This window comes from Tenrec ecaudatus, chromosome 6, assembly GCF_050624435.1.
Source record: "Tenrec ecaudatus isolate mTenEca1 chromosome 6, mTenEca1.hap1, whole genome shotgun sequence".
Taxonomy (NCBI): Eukaryota; Metazoa; Chordata; class Mammalia; order Afrosoricida; family Tenrecidae; genus Tenrec; species Tenrec ecaudatus.
This window is the reverse complement of record NC_134535.1, coordinates 60,286,315-60,307,051: the sequence shown is the minus strand read 5'-3', so window position 1 is coordinate 60,307,051 and position 20,737 is coordinate 60,286,315. Positions and strand designations below refer to the sequence as shown.

General features: G+C 41.9%; 1 pseudogene; it reads left to right on the top strand.

The window, feature by feature from the left end:
- Positions 1-19,426: 19,426 nt before the first annotated feature.
- Positions 19,427-20,271, top strand: LOC142451414 (uncharacterized; annotated as a pseudogene).
- Positions 20,272-20,737: the final 466 nt, after the last annotated feature.

Sequence of the window (20,737 nt, the reverse complement as noted above, 5' to 3'; positions counted from 1 at the left end):
AATACTAGGTCCAAATGAGAAGATCTATAAGCTGAATACAGATTCAATATCATCATTGAAATAGGTCTGGAATACACTACCTTCAGTCAAGTGTTTCCGTCTAACATCTGGGGTGCAGCGAACTATTGAATATGGCCCTTCTAGCCACAGTCTTTGTAACTGTCGCCAAGTGACTGGGTGGGACCATGCAAATCAGTTATATCAGACTCTAACAAGGGGATTTATCAGTTTTGCCATCTCACTTGATTTAAACTGAGTCATCTCAGAAACAAAAACAGGGGATCTCACCACCATCAAGAAAGAAGAGCCAGAAATGGAGTATGTCCTTTGGACCCCAAGATCATGTTGAACCTCCTCATATCAGGAGTCAGAAAATGGTCCAACACGAACATGATGGAAAAGCAGTGCAGTAGAGACAGCAAGAGCATGGGGGAGAGCAGAAGGCCTCCTGGCTTATGACATGAGTGAAGTTGAGGGCCTTCAGGCTTGTTGGCAAAGGAGTGCTTCGCCACTTAAAAATCAGTTGTTTGCTGACCCATGAATCTCGATTTGAGTGCTTTGGGAGTGAGTATGTGGGGGCATGGAGTTGTGTTATTTGGGTGTTTATAAACCACCCTAAAAAATCTTTGTAACAGTTACTTGTATTTTATTGATTGTGTGGATCATGGCAAACTGTGGATAGCCTTGTGAAGAACGGGGATCCCAGAAGAGTCTGTTAAGTTTATTCTGAACCTGAACTTAAACCAAGAAGCAGGAGTTTGAACAGAACAAGTAATTACTATGTGGCTTGAAGTCAGAAAAGGTGTGCATCAGGGCTGTGTCCTTTTACCAATGTTATTCAATCTGCCAAGAAAATCATCCAAGAAGCCAGACTACATGAAGAAGAGTGTAGCGTCAGGGTTAGAGGAAGGCATATTAACAACCTGTGGCAGGCATCTTACAGAACCGTGCTTGCTGAAAATGAAGATGACTTGAGCCCCTTACTAATGAAGATCAAAGACTAGCCTTTAGGATGAATTATAATTCAACATAAAGAAAACAAGTATCCTGGCAGCTGGAATAATAAGCAACATCATGATAAACAGAAAATATTGAAGTTGTCAAGGATTTCAGTTTTCATATATCCATAAATAGATAATATCATAAATCCGCACATCCATAAAATACGTAATATAATAAATGCCCATAAGAGCAGCAGTCAAGAAATTGAATGACATATTGCTGTGGTCAAATCTGCTGTAAACTCCAAACTCACTGTTAATGAATTGATGCTGACTCATTGTGAGCCTGTAGGAGAGGGTAGGTCTGCCCTGTTAGTTTCTGAAACTGTAACTATTTATGGGAGTCGAAAGCTGCATCATGCTCTCTTGGAGCAGCTGATGGTTTCAAACTGCTGACCTTCCAGAACACAGCCCCAGACCTCTTTAAAGTATTCTAAAGCAAATATGTCACTTTGAGAACTAAATTGCATATTTTAGTCATGGTATTACAATCCATGGTATTTTCAATCACCTCACATGCATGCAAAAATTAGACAATGATAAGAAAGAATGAAGATTGGGCCTATACTCAAGTACTCCCTCAATGTATGAATACTTTCTTCTATTAAATTGGCATTCTGTGATGCTCACCCTCCCGACACAACTGCTGAAGACAAAACAGGTGAACAAGCAAATGTGGTGAAGAAAGCTGATGGTGCCTGGCTATCAAAAGATATAACATCTGGGGTCTTAAAGTATTGAAGCAAACAAGCAGCCATCTAGCTCAGAAGCAACAAAGCCCACATGGAAGAACACACCAGCCTGTGTGATCACATGGTGCCAAAGGGATTAGTTATCAGGCATCAAAGAACAAAAAATCATATCATTGGGTGCACACCTCCAGGATACAATCGCTGAGCACAAACGGGTGCAAAAGCAAATGTGGTGAAGAAAGCTGATGGTGCCCAGCTATCAAAAGAGATAGTGTCTGGGGTCTTAAAGGCTTGAAGGTAAACAAATGGCCATCTAGCTCAGAAGCAAAAAAGCCCACATGGAAGAAGCACATCAGCCTGTGCGATCACAAGGTGTCGAAGGGATCAGGTATAAGGCATCATCAGAAAAAAAAAATCTTACCAAAGTGAATGAAGGGGGAAGTGCAGAGTGGAAACCCAAAGCCTATTTGTCGGCCACTGGAGATCTCCTTGCAGAGGGGTCTAGGGGAGGAGATGAGTCAGTCAGGGTGCCATGAAACACCGATGAAAAATACAGCTTTCCTCCAGTTTCTAAATGCTTACCACCACCACCACCACCCCCAACTATCATGATCGAATTCTACCTTGCAAGTCTGGATAGAGCAGAGGATGTACACTGGTGCAGATAGGAGCTGGAGGCACAGGGAATCCAGGGCAGATGATCCCTTCAGGACCAGGGGTGTGAAGGGCGATACTGGGAGGATAGAGGGAGAGTGGGTTGGAAAGAGGGAACCGATTACAAGGATCTACATGTGACCTCCTCCCTGGGGGATGGACAACAGAAAAGCGGGTGAAGGGAGACATCAGACAGGGCAAGGTATGACAAAATAATAATTTATAAATTATCAAGGGCTCATGAGGGAGAGAGGAGTGGGGAGGGAGGGGAAAAAAGAGGACCTGATGCAAAGGGCTTAAGTCGAGAACAAATGCTTTGAAAATGATGAGGGCAAAGAATGTACAGATGTGCTTTACACAATTGATGTATGTATGGATTGTGATAAGAGTTGTATGAGTCCCTAATAAAATGTTTTTTAAAAAAAGAATTGTATGATCCCCCAATTAAATGATAAAAAATTAACACATCAAAAAAATTAATATTTTTTTTAAAAGGATGAAGAAGATGATGCCTTGGAATTGTGATGTTGGCAAAGAATATTGAATATGCCACCAGCTGCCAGAAGAGCAGCCAAATCTGCTGATGAGCCAGCCAGGGTGCAGTACAGCACCGATGAAACAAACAACTTTCCTCTAGTTCTTTAATGCTTCCTCCCCGCTCCCCCACTATCATGACCCCAATTCTACCTTACAAACCTGGCTAGACCATAGCATGTACACGGGTACAGATAAGACCTCTCAACATACAGAATCCAGGACAGATAAACTCCTCAGAAACAATAATGAGAGTAGTGATACCATGAGGGTAGGAGGAAAGTGGTGGGAGAAAGGAGGAACCGATCAGAATGATTGACATTTAACCCACCCCCCAGGTGGACAAACAACAGAAACTTGGGTGAAGGGAAACAGTGGTCGGTGTAAGATATGAAAATAATAATAATAATTTATAAATTATCATGAGAGAGGGAGGGGGATAGAGGGGAGGGGAAATGAGCTGATACCAAGGGCTCAAGTAGAAAGAAAATGTTTTGAAAAGGATGATGGCAACATATGTACAAATGTGCTTGACACAATGGATGTATGGATTCTTATAAGAGCTGTAAGAGTTCCCAATAAAATGATTAAGTTTTTTTAAATCTGTCTTGGAAGAAATACAGCCAAAATACTCCTTAAAAGCAAAGATGGTGAGATCTAGCTTCGTGTACTTTGGGAATTCTGTCAAGAGAGACGAGTCCCTGGAAAGAAACATAATACTTGCTCATTGAGTTAGTTAAAGCCAACCTGGCTGATAAACACATGTGGGATTAATTGAAGGGCGGAGGGATAAATGGCTCGGTGAGCCTTGCCTTTCTAGTTCTAGGGTCTCTTGCTTTCTGATGGTTGGACCAGGAGCAGCTGCCTTGCTGGAGCTGGAGCTGGCAAGGCTGGCAAGGCTCACTCCCTGCAAGACATCCCCAAGGAGAAGCCACATGGACCTACCCCGATGCAGCCCTGGGTGCTGAAGCAGCTGTGTGGAGACCCCTGCCAGTGCTGAGATGCTTACACGTTCACTGATTTGGCTTTACTCCTGCAGTTGGCATCATTGCATGTGTTTTGTGAGATGGAGGAGGACTTTGTGGATTGGTGTCAGACAGGGGCTAATGTTGGACTTGTGGGCTTGGGCAGCACTGGATTGGGATGTTTTCTTGATGTTCACTTACCCTTTATATAAAACTCTCTCTTATACATATGAATTTCTGTGGATTTGCTTCTCTTATGTACCCAGACTAACACAGTAATGTAAAAGGGCAGCCTGGACAACTTCGGTGAGCTAGATTGACACAGTGGATGCAAAAATGGGCTCACAGCTTAACAACCGTGAGGATGGGGCAGGACCAGGCACTGTTTCGTGGTGTTCCACATAGGGTCACTATGACGGGGAACTGACTAGATGGAACCTAACGACAACAGCAAGCTTCTCTGAAGATGTATACATTCATTCCCACAGTGTGCTTCTTAAAACTCTAGTCCCCAAAAACGATCTGTCATAAGCATTTCACAGTTAAACACTGTATTGTAATATTTATCAGGGGCCTTCTAAAAGTTAATGGGAAAAGTGGATATAAAGGGTACTGGAGTTTCTCTGCAACTTTTGTAAGCTCTCTTGTTTTGGAAGATTCACGGTCCACGTTAGTGTGTATTTAAATCATTTTATTAGGGGGTCATACAACTGTTATCAAATCCATACATACATCATTTGTGTCCAGCACATTGGTACATATGTTGCCATCATCATTCTCAAAACACCTGCTTTCTACGTGAGCCCTTGGTATCAGCTCCTCATTTGCTCCTCCCTCCCTGCTCTCTCCTCCCCCTGAACCCTTGGTAATTTATAAATTATTATTATTTTATCATCTCTTACATCATCCGACATTTCCCTCACCCACTTCTCTATGTCTGTCCCTCAGGGAGGAGGTTATATGTAGATCCTTGTAATCGGTTCTCCCTTTATCCCTCACCATCGCTCCACTCTCCCGATATCGCCACGCTCATCATTGATCCTGAGGGGTTCAGTTCCTATCTGTGCCAGTGTACATCCTCCAGTCCAGCCGGATATGTAAGGTAGAATTAGGATCATGATATTGGGGGGGGGGGGAGGAAGCATTTAAGAACTAGAGGAAAATTGTATATTTCATCGTTGCTACACTGCACCCTGACTGGCTTGTCACCCTCGGCAGCTCTTCTGCAAGGGGATGTCCAATTTCCTCCAGATGGGCCTTGGGTCCCCACTCTGCACTCCCACTCATTCACATTGCTAAGAATTTTTTTTCTCTTTTTTTGGTCGTTGATGCCTGATACCTGATCCCTTCTACGCCTTTTCACCTCACAGGCTGGTGTGCATTTTCCATGTGGGCTTTGTTGTTTCTCAGTTAGATGGCCCCTTGTTTATCTTCCAGCCTATGGGACCCCAAATTTTATATACTTTGACAGCTGGGCACCATCAGCTTTCTTCACCGCATTTGCCTATGTACCCACTTTGTCTTTAGCATTCATGTTGGGGTAGGCTGCTGTGCTTCTTCCATGTGGGCTTTGTTGTTTCTTAGCTAGATGGCCGTCTGATTGTCTTCAAGTCTTTAAGACCCCCAGATGCTATATCATTTAATAGCCGGACACCATCAGCTTTGTTCACAACTTTTGCTTATGCAACCACTTTGTCCTCAGCAATTGAGTCGGGACAGGCTGGCGTATTTAAGTTTCTAACAGCCCCCTTCTCTCAAGTCTCTTTATTCCAATCCATACCAAATTTACTCCTCCTCCAAAATTCTCACACTGGGAAGGCACATTGACATTCTAAAGACTATATATTAGCACAGCTCAAGAACAGTCTCAAGAGCTCTCCCATGATGTGAACTCTGACTCTTCAGTCATCATTTCCCTCCCCTCCTTCATATTCCACGTTCTATTCTCTTTCACTACTGGAATATTGGTTCTCAGGCCTTGGCGCTAGCTCCCCCTACGACTTCTTCCTTCTGTCTTTCCTATGTGTCACAAAAGTGATTTCCTCCAGAAAACCTTGCCAAACTCCACTGCTGTGTTTCCCTAGCATTCCATACTTGCCCATTTCATCACACTTTGCACATTGTCTCTGAGGGTAATTATCTACTTATGAATCTCTCTCCCTTGATCGCTTGTGATCTCTTTGAAGGCAGTGATTATGTATTATTCATCATTGTATCTCCAGTATAAGCACAATACTTGGCATTTAATAATAACTGAAATGAAATAAGTTTTCCTGGCCATGTAGCAGATGCCCACAAATGTTTCCCTTAAATATTAGTTGAATCAGAAGCAGGTTTCCTTCAACTACAAAGCACATATTTGAAGATCTGTGAATATATAATCAACCCTGCGGATGGTGATTGTATCTCATGCATTCAATGAATTGTTTATTCACTCTGCCTTCACAAAATTAGTGTTCTTTTTACTGCTCTGATAACATCATTGCTCGGTAAATCTGAGCAGTTGATTCAGAGTTTCTTGGCTTTTTATGGAGTTTCTTATTACACTAAATCTCACAGATGAACAGAACTGGGTGGGAAACGTGAAGAGGATGTGGTTAAGGATTCCCTGGACTGGATCGAATTAAATTAATGCTGACACAGTAGCCTCTGTCAAAGTAGCCTGCTGGCCTATGGAAATAATCATACGTAGCACATGTGCTGGATGGAGAAGAGCAGAGCGTCCCAGATGGCTCTGTTACGTCTGATTTTTAAGCAGTCAGACTGCTGGAGAAGAGGGAAATCTGCGATCCGGGTCATTTCCAACTCCTCTCCTAGAAGAGCAACTAAAGTTGTGTTTGCGCTCCCAGGAATCCTGACTGATAACTTCACTTATAAAACCCATCAGCCTCTTAAAATTAGAGGCTGGTAGATGGTTACTAAAAATCACACTACAGGATCTTTTTTTTAATATATATATTTCCCCCTTAAGTACTCACTTTGATATGTCAAACACCACTCATCATTTCTATTTCATTTCCATTTTATTTTTGCAGACAAATTAATCCTTTGTCTGTAGCTTAGTAAACATTATATATTTGGATTCTTTAATATGAAGGGGCTTCCAAAAGTTAATGACCAAATTAAATGAAGAAATAGTGAAATTTTTCATGAACTTTTTGAAGTCCCTTCACGTTCCCAGTTAAGTCAACCTTTAATCGAAACATACCTTGCAGTCTTTAATGGACTCCTGACACGAGAAAGTAGAAAAGTCCCCTGTACATTTTTCATGACACTGTTAGGTACGTGTTTGTAGATGGCCACCAACCAACCTAACAGATGAGGCCACCTGCTTCCATTAAGATTGACAGCCTTGGGGACTTGATATGGGGTCACTAAAGAGTCCCTATGAGTTGGAATTGACTCAACTAGCAGTGGTTTGTTTTTGTTTTTGTTTGGGCCTATAAAACCCAATCTGTGTTATCAAGCTGATTCTGATTCATGGCAGCCCTACATGTTATTGAAGAGAATTGCTCCTTAGGGTTTGCTTGGCTTTTTTCACCAAGATGTTTCTTCCAAGGCATAGTTGGGTGGGTTCAAACCAACAAGCTTTAGGTCCACCGTTGAGGACAAAGCATTTGCGTCCCCCAGAACTTTAAGGGGCCCTGGTGTTATCGTGGGTTATACGTTTGGCTAGTAAGTGCACTGTCAGCTGCTGGAGCCCCTCAGGCACTCCCCTTAGAGACAGAGGGGGCGTTCCGCTCCCATAAAAGAAGGCATTCTGCCCCGGAACCTCCAGAGGCAGCTCGACTCTGCTTTGTAGGGATTGACTAAACGGCTGTCCATTTGACGTACTTTTCACTCTAAAGAGAAGCTCAGTTATTCCATTTTAGGTGTGCAGGGAAGGTCCATCTCTGGTCCAATGGCAGGTGGTAGCTGAAAGAATTTGCAATTGGGTAGGCTCCATTCCATTGTGATATTACTGTTACGCACAGACACAGGCTGCTGTATACTCTTTCAAAGTTACTCTGGGGAAATGTTAAGCCTACATATTGTGCGAGAATGAGAAACATTGTCCGGCACTGACTCTAGTCCCCTAGAACATCAGGGGTGGCCTTAGAATGATAGGGAGAAGCCCTGCTTGGCAGAGCTGGTGATGAATGGTAACTTCGGTCTGGCAGTTCTTTTCTGCACCGAAAAACAGGCAAGAAATAATTTCGGTTTATTGGTTTTCCCAGCAAAGTGCTGGAGAGAAGCATATCAGCAAGCGGTCAAAGAGAGCAATTTCCTCTTCTTTTCTTCTCTCTCTTTTTTTTTAATTCCTCCCCTTTTGTCTTTAAGCTAAATGAGACCCCAAAGAGACAGACCACCAGCCCTTTTATTGTAGGAACAACCCCCTTTCTATGAAATGGCCTTGTTTACTTTGATATTATCTCCAATCCTGTACCCCAATGTTGATGCCTCCAACTAATAATAGAAATACTTGTATTCACAGATTTTGAGAATATTCATATAAATGTATATGCTTATAGTAATACCTCTTTGTTTCCCAGTATTTCTTCTTTTCCATTCCATATTATAACCTGTGTCATTTTGCAAATTGTTACCTCCTCCCTCTCCTTTTTAATCATTATCATTTTGTTGTTGATGTTGTTGTTTTTCCTGATCATCTGTGACTAGAGAAACAAATCTATAGACACTCGTATGTGTACACAAAAGAGCTTTATATACAAGAGCAACTGAATATTGAGAAAACATCACTGCCCAGTCCAGATCAAGTTCAAAAGTCTGATATTAGCCCATATGTCCCATACCAATCTATGAAATCCTCTTCAGACTCATGAAATGATGCCAAAGGCAGGAAGATCACAGCCCAGGGGGTGGGAAGTCTTGTGGATCCAGTGGTAGTGGAAGCATCTCAGTGCTGGCAGAGGTCTCCATGTGACTTCTCTGGCTCCAGAGATCTGGTTCCATCAGTCTCTCTCCATGTGTCCTCTCCACAGGGATGTCTCACAGGGAGTGAGCATGTGTGCCACCTCCAGACAGCTATTCATCTCCTTAGCGCCTCCAAATGAGGTCATCAAGCTACTGCCTGATTGACAGGCTAGACTCCACCCTTTCACTCTGAATCCTCAAATTGACACCAGATTATATAACTACCACATCCTCCTAGCCCAGGATTTTTGGAACCCTTTTTTTTTTTCATTCCCAGTTATTAGATTTGTTCCCTTGTGAAGTCCTTCTGGATAGTCTTCAAATATATGTCTTAACTGGTATTTATTTTGTCCTCTGTCCTCAGTCAGATTGACAATGCTTCCCAATTTAGGTCACCAATGGACGTCATTATCAAGCTCTTTCCTTCTTTGGGTCTAGATTAGGCTAACTGTCCAACAGAATAAACATGACCGTATTTTATTATGATTCTTGTGGCATTCACGCAGCCATCTTGATGCAGCAGCCTTATGTTCATGCTTTGTCTGTAACTAAAAGGTCTGGCTCAATTCAGTTAAAGCCAGATCTCAAATGATATACATCATTTTGTACTTTTTATAGGCCCCAGGGCACAAATAGCTATCATTTATTTGTTTAGCACTTTTAAGAGGTAATATTATTTATAACAGTTTAAACGATTTACTTTTTTATACAAAGCAACATGGCTTGTGTGATGATTAATTTTATATGCTGAGTTGGTTAGGCTGTGTTGTCCAGTTATTTGGTCATATATTGGTCTAGATGCATCTGTAAAGTAGTGACATGTCATTAAATCAGCTAACCTTAATTATATAATGCAGATAATCTTCCATAATGTAGCTGAACTTCACAGAAGGGCTTAAGAGCCAAGTTTTCCCTAGAGTATACTCTAAGGTCTATTGTTACTGTTATTATGAATGTGGGCTGAAAAGGTGTAGCAAATGGCATGGGGTCATATCTGACCTCCTCTGGCTTCCCTATTGCCACAAGGCATGAGTCAGACATGCCTCCCAGTTCCATCCTTCTTTACCTATTCTGACACCAACCAGTTCTCCCTAGTACTCCACTTTCGTGCTGAGTTCAATGGTTTGTGGCAATGGCCACACAGAGCTCATAAGCAAAAATTACAATTGTGGGGGGTTATTAGAAGAATTACTAGGGTATCATAAGTGAGGATCAGTAAACAGGAAGGAGACAGTCATTGGCCCACAGCAGCACCTTTCCTTAGCCAGCAGCCAAGTCTCTCTCTGATCCTCAGCCAGTCAGTCTTTGGTCCTTTGGTCTTTGCCTCCATGTGCCAGGAAGCCAAGGAACTGTTCACTCTGTCTCTCAACCCCATACTCTCGGGCCAGAAGAGGATAAGGTCCTGCATATCTCAGTGTTGCTCCTCTGATTCTCGCGTGCCTTTGGTCTTGGCCTCCACCACTTCAGACAGAGATCCGGAACGTGCTCTTCTGATGATCCTGGAGTATTCTCTGTCTGAGATGGCTCTTACACGCAGAGGAATGGCTTTGATGAAGGTATGATTTCTATCTTTTAGCCAACTATATCCCCAAGGGAAACAAAGGATGGTGTCTTAAATCATACCTTCTTGTAAAGTAGAATCTGAAGATTCGCCCAAAGAAGCAAAGGGTGTGATTTGGTTCCTACCCTCTGCTAAAGTCAGGACTTAATCCCACCTTACTCCTGTCCATTAGTATAGCAGAGAACGCATGTCCGAGATGGGATTACAGCCATAGAGTCCAAAATTATATATCACATAAGGAATTATGGCGGAAAAGTTCTATTCATTGACACATCTCATAAAATCGGTTGAGAAAAATGTTAAGGGTTTGTACCCTGAAGCAGCCAAGCCAATTCACTAACTACAAGTTAGAAAGAAAAAAAAAAGAGTTGTTTATTTTTTAGATAATGATATTTGTGGGAGGCTGACAGCAAAATCGGCTGTCTTCATGGCATCCTGTTTGAAATCAGAATAGAGAATTTATAGTTTTTCCTTTGGAATTCATACCCAGAGGGAATCACAGACAGGTGTTTTACATTAACTCGGATTTCAGGAAACCATTGTTGACCATGAGTAAGCAAACAGAACAATCAAGTTCTTTAAGTCTTAGGCCACTCTCAAGATGTCTTTGTTGACGAAACAGATAACAAGGCCCAGCCTTTTGGTCCCTAACACTTAGGCAAATAAAATGCTTAGGATTCTCGGGCCCTTCCAGGTGACATCCACATTCCATGTGTTTGCCTCTGAGCAATGTAGTGAGTTATTAAAAATTCCCTAGAGATTGTATTAGGTTACTGAGGTTTACTGGATTAACTAAAAGTAACGGTGGCAACACTACAAATAGACATCTTTCCAGACGCCTCCAACTCTTCTATTCCTGACGTCTGACTATAGATTTTATGATACAAGACCACAGGAATCTTCAGCTAATCTACATACTTTGCATTTACCTGCACCCATAACTGCATGAGACAACTCCTTAAAATGATCCCTCTCACTCTTGGGGAGCCCTGGTGGCATAGTACTTATGAGTTGGACTGTGATCCCCAAGGTCCAAAGTTCAAAACCACCAGCCACTCCTCAGGTGAAAGACCTAGCTTTCGACTCCTGTAAGGAGCCAGAGACTCAGAAACTCACCGGGGCGATTCTACCCTGTCCTACAGGGGCACTGTGAGTAGATGGCAGTGAGTTTGCTTTCTTATCTCAAAGTATTTCTTTGATCAATCTATCTCTTTCATGCTAGAACAGTAATTCCCAAGTGGGGGATGCTGCCTCTCCCCAGGTCAGGGCTGCGAGGACAACCCTAAGCGTCTACAAAAGCAGACACCTACCTGTTGTCTTGGATTCTGGGCTACAGCACAGACGTTTTTAATTGCGAGTGAGGCAGTGAGTAATTTTTTTTTCCCAAAAAGGCGCAACAAGCCAAACAAATTTGGGAATCTATGTTCTAGAGAAACAAGAGATCTCAGACTCGAATAGGTTTCATGGTGACTCCTTACTTGAGACTTAAACAAGGCAAAGACAAGGGGTTTGGACACCAGAGGCCATCCGTGTAAGGCTAGAATGATAGCTAAAGAGTTCAAGGCCCCACTGCTGTTTTAGAACATAAAGGGAAACTTGTCACAAATTACTATTTGGACAGATCACTTCTTCACTGTCGCAGGGAAGACTACTAATTAGAAAAGCTTATAGAATTTGTTCTGGGACCCTCTAAGCACCTTTGACTCATGACCCTGCAGCCCTGATGTCTCAGTTTTCATTGAGAGCATGCCAGGCAAGCCCCTGAGGGTGAAACTGCCCACCCTGGAATGGTTGAGAGAGTCAGTCACCCAGCTTCTTAACCCAGCTGCCTAATGGTCAAATCACTCAACGGGGGCCATCCTGTCGCCTGAAGACTCAAAATGGAGTGGTTTTCCACTTAAGCCATAGCCTTCCACAAAAGATGTGATATTAAAAGTTAAGTTTTAAGTAATACAACGCACATGGGCATACACGAGGGTAAATAAGGAAATATTGCTAACAGCATTCTTGTTCATTTTAAGTGCGGGTTTATTCCAAACAAACATGTCTCAACAAGTCTGGGTTCAGGGCTGGAGTCAGACCAGTTCTCTCAGTAATGCACTTGCTTCAGTTGGTTAGAGTGTCTACAAAGGAAAGGTCCAGCCCCACAGTGGTTTCTGAGAGGCCCTTCTGGGCCAGTTCAATTTAAGGCAGGGATCAGCTTGGAAGGTTCCGGTAATGTTTGGGGGGAAAGGACTCCCAAGGGGTCACCTTGCTAATTTTCCCCCAAAGAACACAGGATGGTCACAGGGACTTATTGTAAAGAAGTTGTGATAATTAAAATTATATCAGTGAGGAAAACAATTATATCAACCAAGAAAGATATACCTAAAATTTTTCCCATTATGATAATGCTCCTGTTTATTTATTTTGAGATCAGCAAGGGTTGTTTTAAGAGAATAATTTTGGGGGCAAAACCCCATATGCCCTCCAGCCCTTACATTCCCTCTTCAGACATTTTTGGTTGTTGTTCTCAAAACTCAAAGATGATTGATATTTAAAAGGAACATTATTTGAGTCCTTTAAAGATACCCAAACTGCCGTTTTGACATCATGCAAATGAAAGAGTGCAACACCATTTGGGGAAGTATTTAAGAGAAGGCGACACCATCTTCAGCCGTTTTAGTTCTGTCGACGATCCGCGCCAACATCATGACTCAGACGCAGCGTTCTGCTTCCATCGTCCCACTCACTAGTCAATGTCCACACGCATACGGCTGGAGCCAAGGGCCCCTTCATCCTCCCGGTGACACCTTTCTCTTCAGCCCTTGGAAGAGGTCTTTCCTTGCCGATCTGCTTGACTACTTTCTGTGATTCTTAAACAACTGACGATTCCATTGCCCTGTAAAGTTTATACCTTTGCTCCCAGTGTTGGGTAACAGCCTGGCAAGATCTTGATTTTGGCTCTTTGCCTTGTTTTATTTGGTATTTTTATGGGCTTTTAATGTGTTTATCTAATGCCTGGATTTAAGGCAATTTGATACCATGGGGAAACCATTAAATTAACAACTAAGAGACTTGGACTACATGAGATGAGGAATCCCAAAGAAATTAAGTATGATATATGTGTGTGTGTGTGTGTGTGTGTGTGTGTGTACACACAAACCCCAGAATTCTCTTTTTGTTTTCTCACAGCTATGTATTTTGTGTTTTTCACAAAAGGTCCTTCTCACCTTCAAAGTTCTCTGCATTACACTTAATACAGCTGTCACACCAGTGATTCCACTCTGGGAAACATTTTCCACACTCATCTGTTAGGATGGCTGACAGCGCCTCCCTTGTTTTTTCTTCGCTCTGCTACATTGTCAAGTCACTGTCCTTTCCTGTCCCTCTGCATTGGAGGAATAAAAAGAAGTGGCACGGAGCAAGGTCAGGTGAGTAGGGTCCATGGGGCAAGAGAGCCTGCTGTTTATTGCCCAAAACTGACACACTAAGATAGTTGTGTGAGCAGGTACATTGTCATAGTGGCAAAACCAGGTCGCCTGTTTGTCATACATTGTTACACTATCTTTTCAGAACTTCTAAATAGAAATCTTGATTAACAGTGTGATCTGGCAGAACAAACTCCAAAGGCGCTATGAGTCGACATTTTTGTCCATTTGGGAAGTTGACAGATATCCAGAACAAGGTTTGTCATCAATCAATATTTCACTTTTTTTTCATGGAGAAAACCACTTGTACACTAGAATTTATTCCCATAGTGCTGTACTTGTAAGCTGTGTTCAACACCACAACAGTGTCTGTGGCATTTTTCCTAAGCAGGACACAACATTTCACAGCCACACAAGACCCTCTTAAATAAGCCATCGCAGAAAATGAGGTTCGAGTGAAACTGCTCTTATTAAAAAATCCAAAAACTTTCCCAGGCGATGCCACCGGGTGCGCTCACTTAGAACGAGTTGCTGATGCTCACCTAGCACAAAAATGGGCGCTGTGAATGCTCCGCAAAGCGCGATTCTGGGGATATATATATATATATATTTCCAGTAACTTTCCTGTAGTCTTTTTTTAAATTGTTGTATTAGGGGCTCATACAACTCTTATCACAATCCATACATACATTAATTGTGTAAAGCACATTTGTATATTCATTGCCCTCATCATTCTCAAAACATTTGCTCCCCACCTAAGCCCCTGGCATCAGCTCCTCATTTTCCCCCTCCTTCCCTGCTCCCCCCTCCCTCATGAACCCTTGATAATTTATAAATTTTTATTTTGTCATATCTTGCCCTGTCCGACATCTCCCTTCACCCACTTTTCTGTTGTCCCTCCCCCAAGGAGGAGGTCACATGTAGATCCTTGTAATCAGATCCCCCTTTCCAAACCACTCACCCTCCACCCTGTAGTCTTTACCATGATTCCTTTTATTAATCTTCATGCCAGCTTGACCCACCCACAGAGGGCTAGAATAAAAGGAAATTTGATGATCTTTCAACTCTGGTCAATGTCTCTATTCAAAGATATCGCCCAGTGTCATCGATCCTTTGATTCAACAAGGGTTTGCTGAGCACTAGTCAGAGAACCGTGCACAGCCTGAGAAAACAGCAATGGGCAACTTTGTAAAGCTTTCTCAGAAAGGCCCTTCCCCAAACAACGCAGTGTTTTCTCGCTCTCACTTGCTTTAGACATATCTTTCAGAAATTTGTCGCTTTTCGTTTTTGTTTTCAACTCTAAGTTCCTTGAGATTGTCTGCTGCTTTCACCGTTCAATATCCAATGTTAGGAAGCCTGGTAGAGTCGTGGGGGGCTTATCGGGCTACTAACTGCCAGGTCAGCAGTTGTAACACACTGGCTATTCCCGGGAGAAAGAGCAGGCTTTCTGCTCCTGCAAAAATATGCAGCCTCGGAAGCACTGAGGGGACAGATCTAGTCTACCCTCTATAGTCACTATGTGCCAGACTTCACTCAACGGCAGCACAGGTTTTCATTTGTTTTGTTTGTTTGTTTAATTGTTCGGTAACTTCAATGTCTAGCAAAGTGTCATATGTAAACACTTAAATATTTACCTATGTGATTAACATAATGAACCCTCATTATATAATTGTGGTGTTTCTATACCACAAATTTGGAGTTCAGTATTTAGAATAAAAAATTAAAGCCTTGAGAAAAATATCATGGCTTTCAGTTAGTAAAAAAATCACATTTTCACAATAATTCTCATACATAGCATGTACTTTATAACAATAGATTATTTGTTCTACTCTTCCCTAATTCTTATTTATTTTGCCAATTGTTGTTTGACTTAACTTGCCAGCAGGTGGCGCTCCAAAGTAAAGGTGAGCCTAATAGTACCAACTCCATGCCATACCAGCACTAAGACACTCACTTTTTCATTGGTTATAGATGAATAAATAATTGAGTATCCATCAGAAAATTTCTTTAGATTTAAAATAAATTGCACTCTTACTTGCCATTTAGATAATTCTTACTACAGGAAAAATCCTAGGCAAGCTTGTGGGTAACTTTTAAAAAAATCATTTTATTGGGGGCTCATACAACGTTTATCACAATCCATACATCTATCTATCCATTGTGTTAAGCACATTTGCACATTTGTTGTCATCATCATTTTCAAAACCTCTACTTTCCACTTGAGCCCCTGGGATCAGATCCTCATTTTTCCCCCTCACTCCTCTTTCCCCCCTCCCTTATGAACCCTTGATAATTTACAAGTTGTTATTATTTTGTCATGTCTTATACTGTCCAACGTCTCCCTTCACTCATTTTATGTTGACAGACCTCCAGAGAAGAGGTTATATGTAGATTCTTGTAATCGGTTCCCCCTTTCTACCTCACCTTCCCTCCACCCTCCTGGTATCACCCCTCTTACCACTGGACCTGAAGGGTTCATCTGTCCTGTATTCCCTGTGTTTCCAGTTCCCATCTGTACCAATGTGCATCCTCCGGTCCAGCTGGATTTGTAAGGTAGAATTGGGATCATGATACTTGGGGGGAGGAAGCATTTAAGAACTAGTGGAAAGTTGTATGTTTCATTGTTGCTACACTGCCCCCTGACTGACTCCTCTCCTCCTCGAGACCCTTCTGTAAGGGAATGTCCAGTTGCCCACAAATGGCCTTTGGGTTCCCACTCTGCACTCCCCCACATTTTCAATGATATGATTTTTGATCCCTTTGACAGCTCGTGCTCACACAGGCTGGTGTGCTTCTCCCATGTGGGCTTGGTTGCTTCTCAGCAAGATGGCTGCTTGTTTATCTTCAAGCCTTTCAAACCCCAGATGCTATATATTTTAATAGCTGGGCACCCTCATCTTTCTTCACCACATTTGCTTATGCACATGTTTGTCTTCCTTGATCGTATCAGGGAGGTGGCCACCCATTGATATGATTTTTAGTTCTTTCATGTCTGATAACTGGTCCCTTCTGCACCTTGTGGTCAGACATAGCCTTCTATTGTTGACCATCAAAGAATTAGCCAGTTTTTCACTATAATATGTATGACTATAATAAAAGTCCTCATCTCTTGGCAAATATAATTAATACATTATTTAGTAGTCTTGCCTATTGATATTAGGAAAACCTGCTGACTTTGAACTAGAACAGACAGAACGGTTATTATATACTGGCTATTTACATTGAATTTTCCCCAACTACAACTAAAGAACGATGACCTATATCAGTTGCACACGGAGAAGATAAGTGTGCCACACATATTTGGAGATTGGACAAGTTTCATGGAATTCAGGGTTTGCGCTCCATGTCTTGTGGACTCAGTGATTAGCAGGAGAGGGAGGATCAGCCTCAAGAATATCCATCACGTTAACATTCTACAGGAGCTGCAGCTGGGCGGGACCGGTGGCATGTCCTCATTCACTGCCGTCTGTTAAGAGGGCATTCTGCCCTGCTCTTAAGGTGCATGCCAACTTTAAAAGGCATATGCAAATCAAGATGGCAATGTATTTTCTTTGAAATATGAATCATCTACTTAATCTCTTTTAATTACATTTCTAAAACGACTTTAACCATTTACTGGTTTAAAATACCTTGATTAAAAAATAATTTTATCGGGGGCTTTTACATTTCTTATAAAAATCCATACATCACTTGTATCATAAGATAACGTTCATTTAGCATCTATTGAAAGCAGCACTTTTAAACATTTAATTTTACTATGTAGTGAATTGACTACTAGACTCTTCAGCATAAGAAAGGTAAAATTTGTAAAATATCTTAGAAAAATATTTTAATGTAAAAATACTATTAAAGAAAAGGCATTACCATTTTTGTGTCTACCTCATGCAGGACCACCACCCTTCCTTCATCTGTCAGTTTGTGGTACTGTGGTGACTTTTGTGGTGTTGTAATGTTGGAAATTCTGCTGGCAATATTTCAAATATCAGCAGGTTTACCCATGCTAGACCGGTTTACGTTGTACTCCCAGACTAAGATGAGGGTAAAGAAACAGGCACATCACTGCTAAGAAATTAACCACTGGAAACCTTATAAATGGTGGAACAGAGTGACATCTTGCTAGATGATAGCCCTCATTTGCTTCTACGCAAGTTCAAAGTGAATGAAGAAAAAATAGGTAATGGTCACCAGAACCAAAATATATCCTTGATTATATCCCACCTGAATTTAAAGGTCATCTCAAGAATAGGTTTGAATTGTTGAATACTAAGAATCAAAAATCAGAAAAGTAGTGGGATGACACCATACATGAAAAAAAGCCAAAGGTTATTAAAATATCGGAAAGAGAGACTTGATGTCAGGGAGACTCAAACTTGCTCTGAAGCACACAGAAGCTAAAGCAGCTGGAGGAAATGAAATAATAGAACTGAACCGAAATTTCACAGGGAAGCTAAAGAAGGCAAAATAGTGTATTATAATTAAGTGTGAAAACACCTAGTGTTAGGAAACCTAAAAGATAAGACCATGCTCAGAATTTATTTAAGCTTCAAGAACTGGAAGGAAAAATTGCAAACCTCAAGATGTAATATTGAAGGGGGAAAATATCGAATGATCTAGGAAGCATCAAAAGATAGAAAGGATACATAGACTCATTGAACCAGGAAGAATCAGTCATGGTCAACCATTTCAAGAAGCAGGCTAGCATCAAGAACTAAAGATACTGAAGGGAAAAGTCCAAGCTATATTGAAAGCTCCAGGAATTGATGAAATACCAATGGAAATGTTTCAACCAGCTGAAGCAGTGTGGAAAGTGCTCACCAGTCTAGGCCAAGAACTTTGAAAACAGCTAATCAATCGCTGGCTGACCAACTGGAAGAAATCCATATTTGTGTCTATACCAAAGAAAGGTGCTCAAAAGAATGAAGAAATTGTTGAACAATATCACTAATATGAGACTAAAATTTTGCTGAAAACAATTTTAAAATGGTGACAGGATCACATCAGTAGGGCCTGCCAGAAACTGATGCATGCTTCAGAGGATTGCACAGATTGAAAGATGTGTCAGATGGATCTGGCTCAGAGCAGAGGTTACCCAAATATGTTTCCTGTGCTTTATTGAGACTGCGAAGGCACTCTCCTGTGTGTATAACATTGCATAGAATAGGGTTCCAGGACGCTATTTTACTCACGCAGAACCCATCCACAGACCAAGCGACAGTCTTTCCAGGAGAACAAAGGAATCCGAATGGTTTTAAATTACGAAAAGGGTATGCCGGGATCTTATCCTTTCACTATACTTATTTAATCAGTATGCTGAGCACATAATTCAGGAAACTGGACTACATGCAGAAGAATGCAGCATTTAGATGGGAGGATAGCTTATTAAAGTGTGATATGCAAAGAAACAACCTTGCTTGCTAACTGAGGAGACTGAAAGACTTACTGATAAAGACTGCAGTCTTCACTGTAAAGAAAAGAAAATCTTCACAACTGGCCAGTAAAGGAGTCCGGCATCTTGTGTGGACTTGGGACTGAGTGGTGGTGGAGCAGCATGGCCATTGCTGACTCTTTCCCTGTCACCACCATGCAGTCAGTGGGTTGATTAGGCCATTGGTCCTAAAACCAAGGCATGTCTCATATTTAGTTCTGGAGGACGCCTGGCCCACGTGAGTGATGTAGAGAACAACTCCAAGGGCAGATGAGCGGCTGTCCCTCTGTTGGCACCAGTGGAGTTGCGTTCATAAAGGCCAAAGCCCTGAGGTTCATGGAAAGTGGGAGAAGCCTACTGAGGTGGAGTCGCCCTCTCACTCAAAATCTCCAATGGGAGCTCGTCAAGCAGAGAGCAAGGCCTGCCCACGTAGTCCATCAAGGGTTTCAATCCTATTCTTGATCAAGGTCAAAATTCAGATTGAGAGCTAGGAGGCATTCTCATAGAAGTTACACTCCATCCAGATCCCCGCCCCGCTCCTCTTATTCTCATAGGATATGATCTCTAAGTAGCTCACACACCAGACTACCGACCCCGAAGGAGCCGAAGTCGCAGTCATTCTCCAGCATCTAACCGGAAAAGACATCCAGGCAGCAGCGCAAATCCAGACCAACACTTGTCTGGGAGTATCTGGCCTCAGCTTGCCGAGAGATCTTCGTGAAAGATTCTCTCTGTAACGGACCATTGAGTGGTGTTAATGTGGTTTATGATCAGTGAACTGGATGTCTTGAGGACATGCTTTCGTTGCTTTGAAAGATTAGATTGCTCAAAGGAGACTGTGGAAAGGGCAAAAGGAATGGGGCTAGATGGCAGAAGAAACTGTGTGCATGATTCTGTCACCAAGAGCGCACACACACCTGCACCAGGCGTCTACATGGGCAGACAACTCACAGTGGTGGTGGTGATGGAGGAGGAGGTTCTGACTGCGATAGAGGACATGTGATCATGGGTATGACAGACACAAAGACTATGATTACTGCTACAGAAGATCACCTTCTCCTTACAGTAGTCAATGCCAATCAAGATCTGGGTCTTAGAGCCCAAGACACTATTGATAATGGAATGGTTGCAGTGGAGGGATATCATTCATTTATATATATTTCATTCATATTTATATATATTATATATAAATATATATTTCATTCATTCATTCCTCTATCTCACTCTCTCAAATCCTTTACAAACACCTTTGGTTTTCTTAGTATCTACACTTTGTCAATTGTATTGCTGGTTTCCACTTAGTACTATATTCTTAAAGACGGAATTGTTGTTGAGTAGTTAAACATCTCCAGTAAAAAAAGAACCCTAGTGTTATACTTGGTAAATTCGTTTTCTTTACTTTTACAGAAAATTAACTTGTAGCTCATCGAATGAGAATAGAAATTGGACCTTTTAAATGTCTTTTGTGGAGGAGTGAAGTGGGGATGAGTAGAGGTGGGAAGTCTGGGTTCTGAGCTTGGTTCTCTCTGAGGCCTATGTGAAGTGAGGAATATATATTTCATTATGAACATATGGATGTAT